At 32.2% G+C, this 13,736-nt stretch overlaps 1 protein-coding gene across 1 annotated transcript in view; it reads left to right on the top strand.

Annotated features, from left to right (window-relative positions):
- Nucleotides 1–13,736, top strand: part of Hr3 (nuclear hormone receptor 3 ROR-beta) — a 451,432-nt gene that overhangs the window by 43,513 nt on the left and 394,183 nt on the right. The gene's annotated exons all lie outside the window — the stretch shown is intronic.

The raw sequence follows: 13,736 nt of genomic DNA, 5'->3' as shown, positions 1-13,736 counted from the left end.
TAATTTAACGTTGGGCTAACAAAGAAAACTAAAAGGAAATTTTGAACAGGGAAAATAGAGAGCGGTTACAAATATTGTTGATTTTATTTTTCCGAAATGATCTGATTATCACACTGATCAAATACAAGTATATACGAGAAGTATAAGTCATTTTAAATTAGAATTTTTACATCCAACTTAACGCATTATGGAAAAACACTATTAGGATCCGTTTTTGATTTTTTTCTTTTTACTTTTCAGTCTTTTTATTTTTATTTTAATTTTTTGTGTTTTACGTCGTCAACTATGACAAACTATTATACGAGTTGTAATGTTAAATTTTTTATTTCTAACTAATTCCTAAGGTACCAAGAGATACATTATTTATTTTGGAATTATCTTGGATATTTTATAAAGAATTTTATTATCTATTAAAATATATTCACTGAAATTTGGAAGAAACTTTGTAATTCTTCCAAGCAATCAATATATTTTCTTGTTCTCTTTTTTTACAATTTTTACACTTCTTTTTTTGGAATTTCTATCGATGAAATATGTCACGAGTAATATCCAGCATAATTGAACTCTTCTTCTATTTGGTATTTACGTACAAAAACTTTAAAATGTGTTTGAAACGACCTTCCTCAACTTTACGGTAAGCGTTGAACCGTATAATTAACTGAAGTGTGCATGTTGCGTGTCATATCTGGAATAGATTTTACAAATGCTATTCTTTCATAAACTCTATATATAAATGATCACGATAACTACCAACCTACGTAACGCCCAAAAAGCAATAATTTAAGTCAGATTTGAAGATAATCAACTGAATGTATCATCTTAAAAATCTCCTAAGCAATGTTGTATTTTCACCATCTTTACACTTTTTATCTATTCAATAGATTATCTGTCTTATCATAGAGACTAATCTACGCAGTGGATGATTCAGTATATTCTGACGGTCTAATGCTGCGAATCAACATGACTAGATTTATGATTTCATAATATTATTCAGATGCCCTCTCCTAATGAAGGTTGGCGATGGTTTCTGCAAATTCTTGCATTTCTTGGGCCGTTCTTATTACTGACTGAATTTCTAAGTCGGTTCATTTTTTTAGTTTATTAGTCACATCTGTCGTCTACCAGAACCTCGTCTGGCCTCAATATTTTCTTTAATTATCAACTTATCATCATCATCATTCAATCTTCGCTTATCCACTGCTGGACATAGATCTCCCTCATAATTTTCCATCTATTTCGATCTTGTGCCTCTTGCATCCAATTCCTATGACAACGTTTTATATCGTCAGTCCAACGTGTTGGTGGACGACCTCCGCTTCGGTAGGCATCATCTCTTGGTCTCCATTCCAGTATCCGCTTTGTCGATTTATTATCTGTCATTCGAGCCACGTGACCTGCCCAGTTCCATTTCAGTGTTGCTACTCTCTCTACTGCATCAGCCACTCCTGTTCTTTGTCGTAGCTGGCGATTTGGGATCTTGTCTCGTAGTGAAACGCCCAACATAGCACGCTCCATCGCCCTTTGACACACACGGATGTTTTGAACTGTTCTCCTTGTCATGGTCAACGTTTCCGCACCGTAAGTTAACACTGGCAAAACACACTGATTAAACGTTTTTCTTTTAAGGCATATTGGTATATCAGACGATTTGAAAATATGGTTCAGCTTGCCGAAGGCTGCCCAAGTCAGTCTTATACGACGGAGAAGCTCAACGGTTTGGTTATCTTTTCCTATGCGGATCTCATGACCTAGGTATTTATAGGCCATTACCTGGTCTATGGATCTTGTTCCTACGCATATATCTTCGCTGACTACAAGATTTGTCATCATCTGGGTTTTAGATATATTTATTTTCAATCGCTCTTCTAGCGAGGAAAGGTAGAGCTGATTTAAAAGTTCTTTGGCCTCATCTATCCTATCAGATATTAGTACAATATCATCTGCAAACCTTAGATGGCTAAGCTTTTCTCCGTTTATGTTTATGCCCTTGTCGGTCAGTTTTGCCCTTTTACATATATATTCCAAAAGCGTAGTGAACAGTTTCGGCGATATGGTGTCCCCCTGGCGTACTCCACGTTGTATCGGGAATTTCTGGGTTTGACAATCACCCACTCTAACACTGGCTGTTGCGTTTTAGTATATGTGTTTAATTATATTTATATACCGATAGTCAATTCGGCATTCTGTCAAGGCTTCCAACATTTTTTGTTGATTTACGGTGTCGAATGCCTTTTCATAGTCGACAAATATTAAAGCTAGTGGTTTATTATATTCAGTGCATTTTTCTATAAGATTTTTTATTACCAGTAGGTGATCGTTTGTTCCACAGCCTTTTCTAAAACCCGCCTGTTCTATGGGCTGATAAAATTCCAATTTATTTTCTAGTCGTTTCGTAATTATTTTTGTAAATAGTTTATAAATATGTCAAAGTAGACTTATGGGCCTGTAATTCCTGAGGTCGGTAGCATCCCCTTTTTTATGAAGTATGATAATTTCTGCGTTATACCACTGGGTTGGTGTTATTGCTTCCTGCAAACATCTAGTGAATAGTTTGGCAAGGACCTGCCATAATCTTTTTCCAGCCACTTTCAAGGCATCTGCCACTATTTCATCGCCTCCGGGGGACTTATTGTTTTTCATTTCTTGCACTGACCTTCGAACTTCATTGGGTGTTACGTCCGGTAAAATTTCAGATCCCTGATTGATTATCTTTGGTAATGATCCACTCCGGTTACATTGCTGTTCTTTGTATAGTTGTCTATAAAAACTCTCTACCGTGTTCATAATTTGAACTCTATCCTCAATGATTTGCCCCTGTTCATTTCTTAATTTGTGGACGTTTTTTCTTCCAATGGACATGCTCTGTCTGAGTACTTTCAAGCTTTTGTTTTCTTCTATTACTCTAGTTATTTCCATCGTATTGTATCGTCTCAGATCTTTTCTAACTTCCTTTTTAATTTTCTTATTCAAAATTCTTAGTTCATTTTGGTTATGATCCTGATCCTAATTATCAACTGTAGGAACTTAAATATCTCTACCGCTCTAGAGCAGTGGCTATACCGCTCTGAGGAGACCTAAAGAGGTCGAAATAAGTATAAGCGGCTTGTCGCTGCCCTGTATCGAAACAAAAATCTAATACCGTCATTATGTGTTATGTTTTAAAATCATCTTGATTTTAGTACTACTTTTACATTATTCGGATGTTATTAGAATTCAGCTTTTTCCTTTGCAAACATTCCATTAATTTGTTCTGTTTTACTTTATCTAAAGCTATCTCATAGTAAATAAAGCATAAGTAGATGTATTTATGCTGATCCCATCACTTCTGCATTGATAAAACCAAATAATGCTTCTGGGTTTTTTAGACTGTTTCTGAAGCCAAATTGCTCGGGGTCCAAATACAATATTTGGCCATTCTTTGTCATTGACTTAATTTAAGGCTTAAGTTGCGGTTACAGAAGAATTATTTCATTCTCAGAAAAGTTGTATGATTTGCTTCAATTGTGCGTTTGATCTCTTTCCTTGGGCTAATTGTTCTGTAATTTATCATCTCAGATATTTAAATTTGGAAACACCCTCAATGTTTTGTTGATCTATCTGTAGGGAGGTATTGTCGTATGGTTGGTAGCTATTTATCATAAATTTTAAATTAATTTAAATTCATACATTCATTCACAGTAATTCATTTTTAAACCCATTTCTTCTTCTCAATCTTACGTCTCTTATCCAGCTCCCCTCTGTTTTTTGCATTATCCCTCCTCATTCCTTGAGTCCTTGTCAGGGCGTCGTGACACTGTAAATATTATTGGCTTGCTGCCTCCACTGGCTGCGATCCTTTGCCATATGGACGGCTTCATGTAGGGATTTCTCCAACAGAGTTTACATTTGGTCTGCCCATCGTGTTGGAGATCTTCCTCTTAGTCTTTTGCACTATAGCATAACCAGTAATTAATTGTTCGTTTCTTGATGTGACTTCTCTTGTGATCTTATGTATCTTTTTGTATTGGAAATATATGTATTCATGATTACCATGCCGTTGTCTACAGTACAACAAAATTCAAGTAATAGTTTTCCATTATTGTTGATTTTGTTATCCCGGTATGGTCCTAAAACATCATTCCATTTCTCTACTTCTTTTCCTACTCTAGCATTCATATCTCCTGTGATAACTATTTTCGCTGTGTATTATTTAATACTTCTTGCAGTTTGTCCCATTTCTCATCCCAACTCATTTTTTTCATTTTTTTGTTGCATCTTGATCACGTCCAGAGCATACACTTAGGTTTGTAGTTGCTTCATTTGTGCCCATCTCTATGTCAACTCTAACTAAAGCGCATTGAAATATATTCAATACCTTACTTTATTAATGATATTTTTCGTTACCATGCATGCTACCCCTGCCTGAGCTCTCCTTTTTTTTTCTATCCCACTGTATATTAGTAAGTTTCCGTTATCCAAATTGAAATAATTATTTCTTTAAATTTTTTCAAAATAATCTCTTTCTTTCCGAATCATACATAGTTTTCTTATGAGTAATATTAACACGCCCCTCCTAAAACACTTCTGTAGATAAGTGCTGTTTAGCTAGATAAACAACATTAGTTTATTAAACTCAATAAATATGTGGATTTTAAAATATCACTTTCTTCTACTTTTGTGTTAAAAAAATGAGATTTTAATTTGCTCTTATACCAACGATCACTTATGAATTAGATTGTGATACCCTTCATGTGTAGCTTGTTAGTTTTCACTTTTATATGAAACCTAAAATATAAAATGGAAAAACACGACATTTTTGATTTTATTCTAAATAAAGCATTTTAAAATTAACTACTAGGTCTCTTGGTGGTTGTCTGGATGGGTAGTCTAGTAGGATGTCTGGATAAGAGCATAACTTAATTTAATCCTGACTTCTACAAAACTGTTTTTTGTCAAGTTTTTTCACTCAGAACAGGAATCTTTTATTTGCCACTTATACTCTTTCCATGTGGGGATTTGTCTTATAAAGGATATATAAGAAGAAGCACCATTTCTTTCTGAAAAGTAAGATACTTAATGCAAAAGGGTAAATAACTTTGCAATATATTATTGTGAAATTTAATGTTCTCAACATTTTCATGACATATACGTTACGTATCTTTATCTTATTTTATTACCTCTTTACAGGTAACCAGCTTTAGTAATTGCTGCCTTTTTTCTCTCACTGAAACGTTCATTTCAATTATTTTACTAATAAACTAGCTGTTCTCCGTTAAAATACCGCTTTGACAGACCTTTTCCCACCGCCTACCTTTTTGTAAATCGCTAAATTTATAATTAAATCAACAATGCCACAAAGAAACATGATTTTTAGACGTATGTACAATAGCTATAGGAAACTTTTTGTTACCTTGCGCGAACGGTTACTATGCCAGAACATATTCTCGGAGGTTCTTCAACTTGGGTCACCAAATCATTGACATGATGCCGCCGTCCAAAAAACAATTAATTTTTAAGGGAAAATCGAAGCAAGGTGTCTACCTTAAAGGGGGTTGGGATGAAAAAATAGCGGAAGTGCGTGAAGGGTAGTCCATCGAACTTCTGAACTACTGGAAGATTTCTTATAGAGATGGCCGGTTAACTTATATGGAATATATTTTAACTGGTTTGTGGTAGTAAGATATTCGATTGTAAATGTTAAACCTGCTTAAATTGTCATCATCATCACCTGATGAGTGAATCTGAGTTATTCAGTAAAAATTTTGATATCTTTTTTTAATTTTCTATGTGAATAATTCTGTATAAAAAATATATACAGGGTGAGTTATAACTATTGGGCACAGACTAGGGTTATGTTACTTGGACCAAAATATGGCGGTGGCTATATATTACTTAATAATATATGATGTGAAAAAATATATGATACAGTTTAAACAAATTGTAAAGATTTCAAAAGCATTAAAAAATTCCGCTCCAAAATTTTTGTAAAAAATATGATGTTGTTAAATATATAAAAATCTAAAAAAATCATGAAGACAATTTGACAGTTAAACAATAATGTATATATATTTTTGGATTGGCAACAGTTTTTTTAAAAAAATTTTAAAAATTTCAAAAGCGTTTAAAAATTTGAATTTCCCGCCAAAAAAATTGTTAAAAATTACATCATATAAACAATAAAATATACTACAAATTAAAAAAGGAAAGTTTCTACGATCATTAAAATCGAAGATATCGTAAAAAACGAAAAAATACGTTTTAACTTTTTTTGAGGTTATGTTTGGATCTATGGGTCTGAAAATTTTTTTGCTATTTTTTGATGTGGAACAACATGGTATTTTTATTTTATATTAAAATATTGCAGGGAAATTTTACTATTTTAACCGGCTAGACCGAAAATGATTTTTAATTTTTTTGACCATGATGCCCCACCTATAAAAATCTGAAAAAAAACATGAAGTTATTTTGACACTTAATCAATAATATATATATATATATATATATATATATATATATATATATATATATATATATATATATATATATATATATATATATTTGGAGTGCAGTTCAAGACAGATTTTATTTAAACACAAATTTTAGGTCTAGGGTTAGTCTAAATAAATTACGTTCAAATATCTGACAGTCCAAACACACTCTCAATCAATGAAGTAATATTTGACTCCTTGTCAAACTTTAAATTTTTAAATGCGGTTTTCTTGAAAACGGTTGAAATTATGGTATTAATACAGGGGTACCAGTATTATTTAAATTTAATGTTTACGTCATATTTTCCAACTGAAATCGCCCAAAAAGTGTCAATTCGATTTGACGGTTCTGGATTTTTGTATTTCTACAGAAAAGAAGATACTGGTACGTCACTAGTGAGCAGGCAGATTGAGACCCCGAAATCGAACCATATCCCTCTTGATAATGGCTCCAAAATGGGTGCCAAAACGTCGAGTTTTAAATTCTCAATGCGGTTCTTCCCGAGAACTTAGTAATGTTCATATATAAATATATATAAATATATGTGTATATATATATATATATATATATATATATATATATATATATATATATATATAAATTAAGGATCACTCGGAGAGTGGTGAAGGCGGTCAAAAGGTGGAGAAAAAAGGTGGAGAAGTTGGCTACTTCATCTATATATTCAGTTCATCTAAAAAGAACAATATGAAATCCAACATCCATAGAAAAGTCAATATAAAAGTGTTACTTCAAAAAGACATGTAGCAGTCAATGTTATAATATGTAAAGAAGCTTAAGATAATGGACATTTAATGGTTAAGTTGTATAAACAATTAATTGAAACTAAACATAGTTTACAATTTGATACAAACATAGAACAGCAAAAGAACATGTGGTTATTGTACATGTTATTAAAAAAAATATGTAAAAAATTATGTAAAAAATAAGTATTTGCCGAGAACTAACAAGATCATAAGTTCACACTTCCAACAGTATGATATTAGTTTAATTTAATTTTTACTTTAGATAACATTATTAAAATGATTAAGAGTTTATATAGTAATATTATAAAAGATGTAATGAAGTTACCACAAAAAGCTATCAATACTTTCAGTTGACACCCGGCAAATGGTGTTACCATACAAACAGATTTATCGGCACATTGTCTGACTATCACTTAAACAACTAGCAACTGCACAACGCATTTTATGTTTAGCGTATAAACTATTCCTAGCAAAATCCCCCTAAAAAATACAAGAGGGGTATAAGTATTGTTGAGTATTAAGTACTGACTCAATATCATACCTGATATTCTTTGTACCACACATACACATACATATATATGTATATCTATGAAAGGCTTTACGGACCTAAAGGAATCACAGTCTATTATATTTAATTGATTTTTGTAATATTTGTCTCGTATAAATAAAGCGTTTGTACATGATCTGTGAGATGTTAACCCTTGTTATTCTTCGGTTATTGATGTGAAAGAATCCTTGGGTTCAGAAATCTTAGGTGGTGTATGTAAAATCGTAACAAATGAATTTCGCACCAATTTAGTACCTACCAATTCACGTATCACATTAGAACAGAGACAAACAAAATCGCTGGTGGATCGATGTATCTCATTAAAACGAGGAAAAGCGATAAGAAATTGACTGTCGTAGTATTCGAGATGCCATTTCCTAATTATTGGTGGGCATTGTACATTGTAGTTACCTATTGGGTATAGTTTATTTTTATGAACGAGAGAGTAATTAGCATAATTTTAACTGGTAGCTCCGACCACTCCATGGGCGTGCTCAAGATTAATTGAAAAATTACTTTGAATAATTGTAAAAAATAAATGAATTATTTCAGTGTTATAAAGTGTTATGTGTATGTAAACAAAAGTGACCTCTTTTATCACACACTATATTAGAACTGACTGGTCTAAATTAAAAAGGGTTTTAAAAAATTCACATTTTTTTTAATTTTTAAAAATTACAAAAGAGAAAAAGAGTTTTTAAAACCGTCTAAGGTATGTTAAATAGATGAATAAAAATATTAATACAAAACTTACAGCTACTTGTTTCAAATCCAAATCAGATTCAGAAGATGAACTTTCAGAACCAAGATTTATAATAACTGGCTCGATCATTTTATCAGTAATATTGTCCAGCTTCCACATTTTTTCCTCTTCTTTAATAGTGTGATTTACTGCCTTTTCCCAGTTTTCAGGTTTTACATTATTTACGGCCTCCAAAAACAACTGTTTAACATCATGAATTTTAAAAGTGGTATTTTTTCTTAAAACTTCACTCTTTATCTGTGCCCATACCAGTTCAATCGGGTTTAATTCACAATGATATGGTGGGGATCTAAGTAGGTACTGTCATTCCACGATTTTTGGCAATTTCATCAATTTCGTATTTTTTAAATTTTTTTTTATGAAGGGCACACAACGAATAAAGTCCTTTCTTATAGATCCGGGATGGTACGTAATATTTTTTGAACTCAGCCAATTCTGCAAGTCTTTTTTTAACCACTTGGTTGTGGGCAGTCCTTCTATAAGTCTGGAGTGATAACTTGCATTATCCATTACTATTACACAGTTCTTAGGAAGAAGATCTATCATTTGTTCGAACCATTCTTGAAAGACATCAGCGTTCATGTCTTCATGGTAGTCACCGGTACGAGTTGATTCAAAAGTTAATAAACCACCTTCAACAAAACCGTCTGAACTGCCAATGTGTACTATTATCAGCCTGCGTCCCTCTCCTGATGGTGGGTTTAAACCAGTAGATAAGTTATTTACAAAAGCGTGCCTTTGACTTGTAACAGTTTCATCCTGCCAAAATTTATTTGGTGTATGACCCTCGTTGATCCATGTTTCATCAAGATAAAATATTTTTCTTTTTTGGTTTCTCATTTCCTTTATGGTTCTTAGAAAATGTCTTCTCCGTATGACAATATCGCTTCTTTCTAATAAAATAGACTTTCTGGGATTCTTTTTCCAGCGGAAGCCTATTTCTTTTAAAAGTTTCCATAACGTACTTCGACTCATTTCTGAGTAATCCTTATCATCTCGAACTGAGACAAGAACTTTATCCAATGTTGGAAATTCTTGTCTAAAGAAGAATTCATGCACTTTCCGTCGAAGTCCTTCTTTAAAATGATATTCTATTTGAAATTTTGGTTTCCCTGGAGCATTACGTGGCATTTGAAAACTACCACATTTCTCTTCTTTAATAACTCTGTAAATCGTAGATTTCCCAACACCAAGTGTACTGCTAACTAACTCAACGGTCTCATCAACACTTTCACATAAACGTTTGTCTGTAAATGATTTAAAACAATTAAATATTAATGTTTTTTTCATTAACTGTTAGAGGACCAATTTTTCGGCGTTTACACGGCACTTCCAAATTTTCCATAACACTAGTATACACAATAAACTGCCCTTGCAACTGAAGTACCTACTTTTAGTGAACTGTTAAGAATTTTGAATACGCCACTTGGACCTTCCTACAAAATGGAAAAACCCACTATCACATTTTCTGTGGAATAAGTTTAGAAGGTAATTATCTAGTCAATTACTGTCGTAGATTCCTGGAATTAATGAATTAAATGTTTGATTGTTGAAACCCTTACTTCGTGGAATGCACTCATTTCACATAAAATAAAACGTTTTATTTTATCTAAAGAATTAAACTTTATTTTGCAAATAGGTAGGTACTTATTAAACTTTTATTGGTTATATATAACCAATAAAATAAACATCTTACATTTCTTGCAAATTCATTAGTACCTGTTAACCTCCATCACTCCGACACTGGCAACCTTATTTAGGGATTAGTAATCCTCACAACTATTGTATTCTATTCTGCTCCAACCTTTATACCTGGTGGTCATACTCAATTTAAAATTGTTTTCCTATATACTTCTGTAAACTTGTTGGCAAATATCTGTTTTTCATTGAGTCACCCGTATCAACAGTTTAGGGATTTGCATACATAATTTATTGTTTTATTACTCTCTCATACATAAAAATACACTATAATAATTTATTAACATTAATCTTAAATTCAATCTGAGATGGCAAGTTTTTATAAAAGGTTGGCTACGAAGCTGATCAATAATCTGAATAATAAAAACAATTATTGTTAAAACGTTGACTGATTCAAACGTTCGTTGATTCTTACTGTTTGCTGCACACTTTATTTTTGCATTCTTAGTATTCTTCGCAAGATTTCTTTGTGTGTAGTTGGAGTGTTAAAATTTAAATATCTTTCAGACCATACTTGATCTACCAGTAACCACTTACTTATTCCATATATGACTTCAGTATTCGATTTTCGTGATAACCATCCATTTATCCTGTAATCAAAACCGTGAATATATCTCGTTAATGATCAGATCGGTTTCCTTAATAAGGTAATTTTTTAGTCAGCGTTGGAGCGTTTTTAAGCAGGAACCGTTATTCAGTTCCCAACTCGAAACGCGAGTGCCTGTGCCAGTATAAGCTCCAAAGGTCACCGACCGGCCAATCAACCGCCGAAATTATAGTGCCGAGTTTTTGGTTATGGCTTAGCCGCAGATCCTCTTGGATTCCTACGTATATGTACAAGAAATTTTGAGGAGTGGCGTAACACATTTTTATTTACTTACGTAGCCGTCAGAAATACGCAAAATATAGCGCCATCCATCTAATGTTAGTAACCATCTAATTCAGTATCAGGCATAATATAGTAGTTGGATGTATAGGGGGTGCAAAAACTCCAAAGAAAAATTGTCTAACAAATTCTAAACTAGATAAAATTAACCCATCATTTATAGAAAGTGACAAAATTCCCCTAAAAACCTTGATTATTTATTATTACAACATGTAAATTATAAAAAAAATTTAACTAACATTTAATAAAGCGAGCTGTAAGCAAAATGTTGCGTATGTAGTGTTAAACTAAATTGCACGGTGAAAATTTTAAAATAAGGTATAAATAGATCTTATAAAATTAAAACTGTAAAATTACAAAATTAATATCGGGTTCTTTCTTGTTTTTATAATGCTGTCATGTCTAAATACACTTAAAGATCCTTAAGCGTTGTAAAAGCAGTTATATGGCAGCTTATAAATGTTCTGTCAGGCTCATGTCCAGGCTTTCAGGTGGCTTTTTCATAACCTGAATATTGACTTTTTTAAAATAGTCCATTGGTTATGTAATAATAAGAAAATAGTTACCAGTAAATAAAAAAGCCGTATAAAAAGCTTTTCTACAATATTATCAATATAAAAATTTTCCTTGATATCGTGCGAATAGAATAGATAATAACGTCCGTCGTACAAGCATCAAAACAAATTGTTTTCGAGAATATTGTGGGTAAAACACGAAAAGTGGAACATATGAATAAATTTTGCAGGAAGAAAATCTGTCTTGTGGTTTTTTCAAAACGATTTTCAAGCTGAAGCTCGAAACAAAATATTTTTAATTGATTTGTGGTCAATTCCCTTTCTTCTAATGCCCGTTTTCCTTCTATCTTTCCTTCTATAATAAGCTTTACGAACTGGTACTTGGAATTTCGAAATATATGACCCAGATAAGCAGTTTTTCTTCTTTTTATTATTGGCAGAAATTCTCATTCTCTGCCCATTGGATTTAATACTTCGACATTTGTTGTGTGATCTGTTCAGGGAATTTTAAGTAGTCTTCTAAATACCCACATTTCAAGGCCTCCAATCGGTTCATCACATTGGCCTTTATGGTCCAGGTTTCTACACCATATAGCAGTATGGAGTAACTGTAACATTTTACAAAGAATCGGCATCGGAAGAAAGAAATACTCATGGCTTAAAAACATAAGGGATTATGCAAATCTCGATGCCCATGTACTCTTTAGAGCCACACAAGACCGAGAGGAGTTTGCCAGAATTGTCGCCAACATCCACTAATTGGATAGGACACCATAAGAAGAAGGTTAATTCTCAAAAAATTTTTAACATTAAAAACTAAAATGCCACAAGGAAACGTATTCAGAAATCTCTTGTCGTCTTCTCTAAATAAACTGACTTCAGTGTTTCATCCGAAAACAAAACTTGTATTCAGTCATCCATCGTTCATTGTGTATGAGCTTATACCTCTATTATTACAAAATGCAACTGATCAACTCTAAGTTCTTGATCAGCAGTGATACAATTGCTGGTCTTTTACTATGTAAGTCTTCTAACGGTACCTCCAGATATTTTAAACAACTGAAAATTAAAGTGACCAATTTTTGTTTAAAAAGATTTTGCTTTTGTTTAAAAACTTTAAAAATACCAATATTAACAAATTAAAATAAACAGCACCATCTATCGTTGAAAATTCAAAGAATTGAATGGTGTGATGATGACAGATTAGATCATAAGCACGTACATACCGCTACATACACTATTTCAAGAAATAAGCAGTAAAAATTACAAGTAATTGTTAACTTAATATAGTCTAGGAGCCTGGGGGAGTTAAGTATGCACTTTTATGTTCTCTCGGTACCTTGATGTTTTTTTTATTTTTTTTTGTGCATAGATTAGATTTTTCGAAAAATACCTTAATAATTTGCTATTAACAATTTAATTTTTCAAATAATTGTATCTACTAAACTATTGATCTACTAAAAAATAAACATAATGGCGTTTGGTAAACTCGGTAGAACCGGAGTAATAACAAATTTCGTGAAAAAATTTTGCAAAATAGGCACTCGATGGGGCTTTTCCAAGTATAACTCAGCTTTCATATGTGAGATCAGCTTTTAAAACCCCCTCACTTTAAAGGTAATTGTTTCATCAACTTGTTTATAAGAGATTTAACAAAAGTAAGCTATACACTGAAAATCTGGCTAATAATAATATAATTGAAGTTATAGACCAATTTAAAACGAACATTTTACATAAATGTTATATTAATTTTTGACCAAGATATGAAAATTTTAATAACGCACTCTGAGATGCAGCTCGCAGTGAATACAAACCAATAGAAACGTAAAATCTATGTAGATTCAGAGATGCATATTACTTTATCGTTATAAAAAAAAGTTATAGCTTTTTATAGTTAAATTTTCGTTAAAAAGTGGTGAATTAATTTGTTTAAGTATAAGAGTTTTAAACAAAATTGAGTCTTAAACGTTGGCAGTTTGATTAATGGAAGTTAAAATAATTCAAAAAGAATATTTTAAGCTTTGGTAAATGTTTCTATGTTAAGTTTTTGCAGAGATATTTAAAATTGATTTAGGCGCGCCCGCATTCACTGCGA

This window comes from Diabrotica undecimpunctata, chromosome 2 (assembly GCF_040954645.1).
Source record: "Diabrotica undecimpunctata isolate CICGRU chromosome 2, icDiaUnde3, whole genome shotgun sequence".
NCBI lineage: Eukaryota > Metazoa > Arthropoda > Insecta > Coleoptera > Chrysomelidae > Diabrotica > Diabrotica undecimpunctata.
This window is presented reverse-complemented; position numbering and strand designations above follow the sequence as displayed.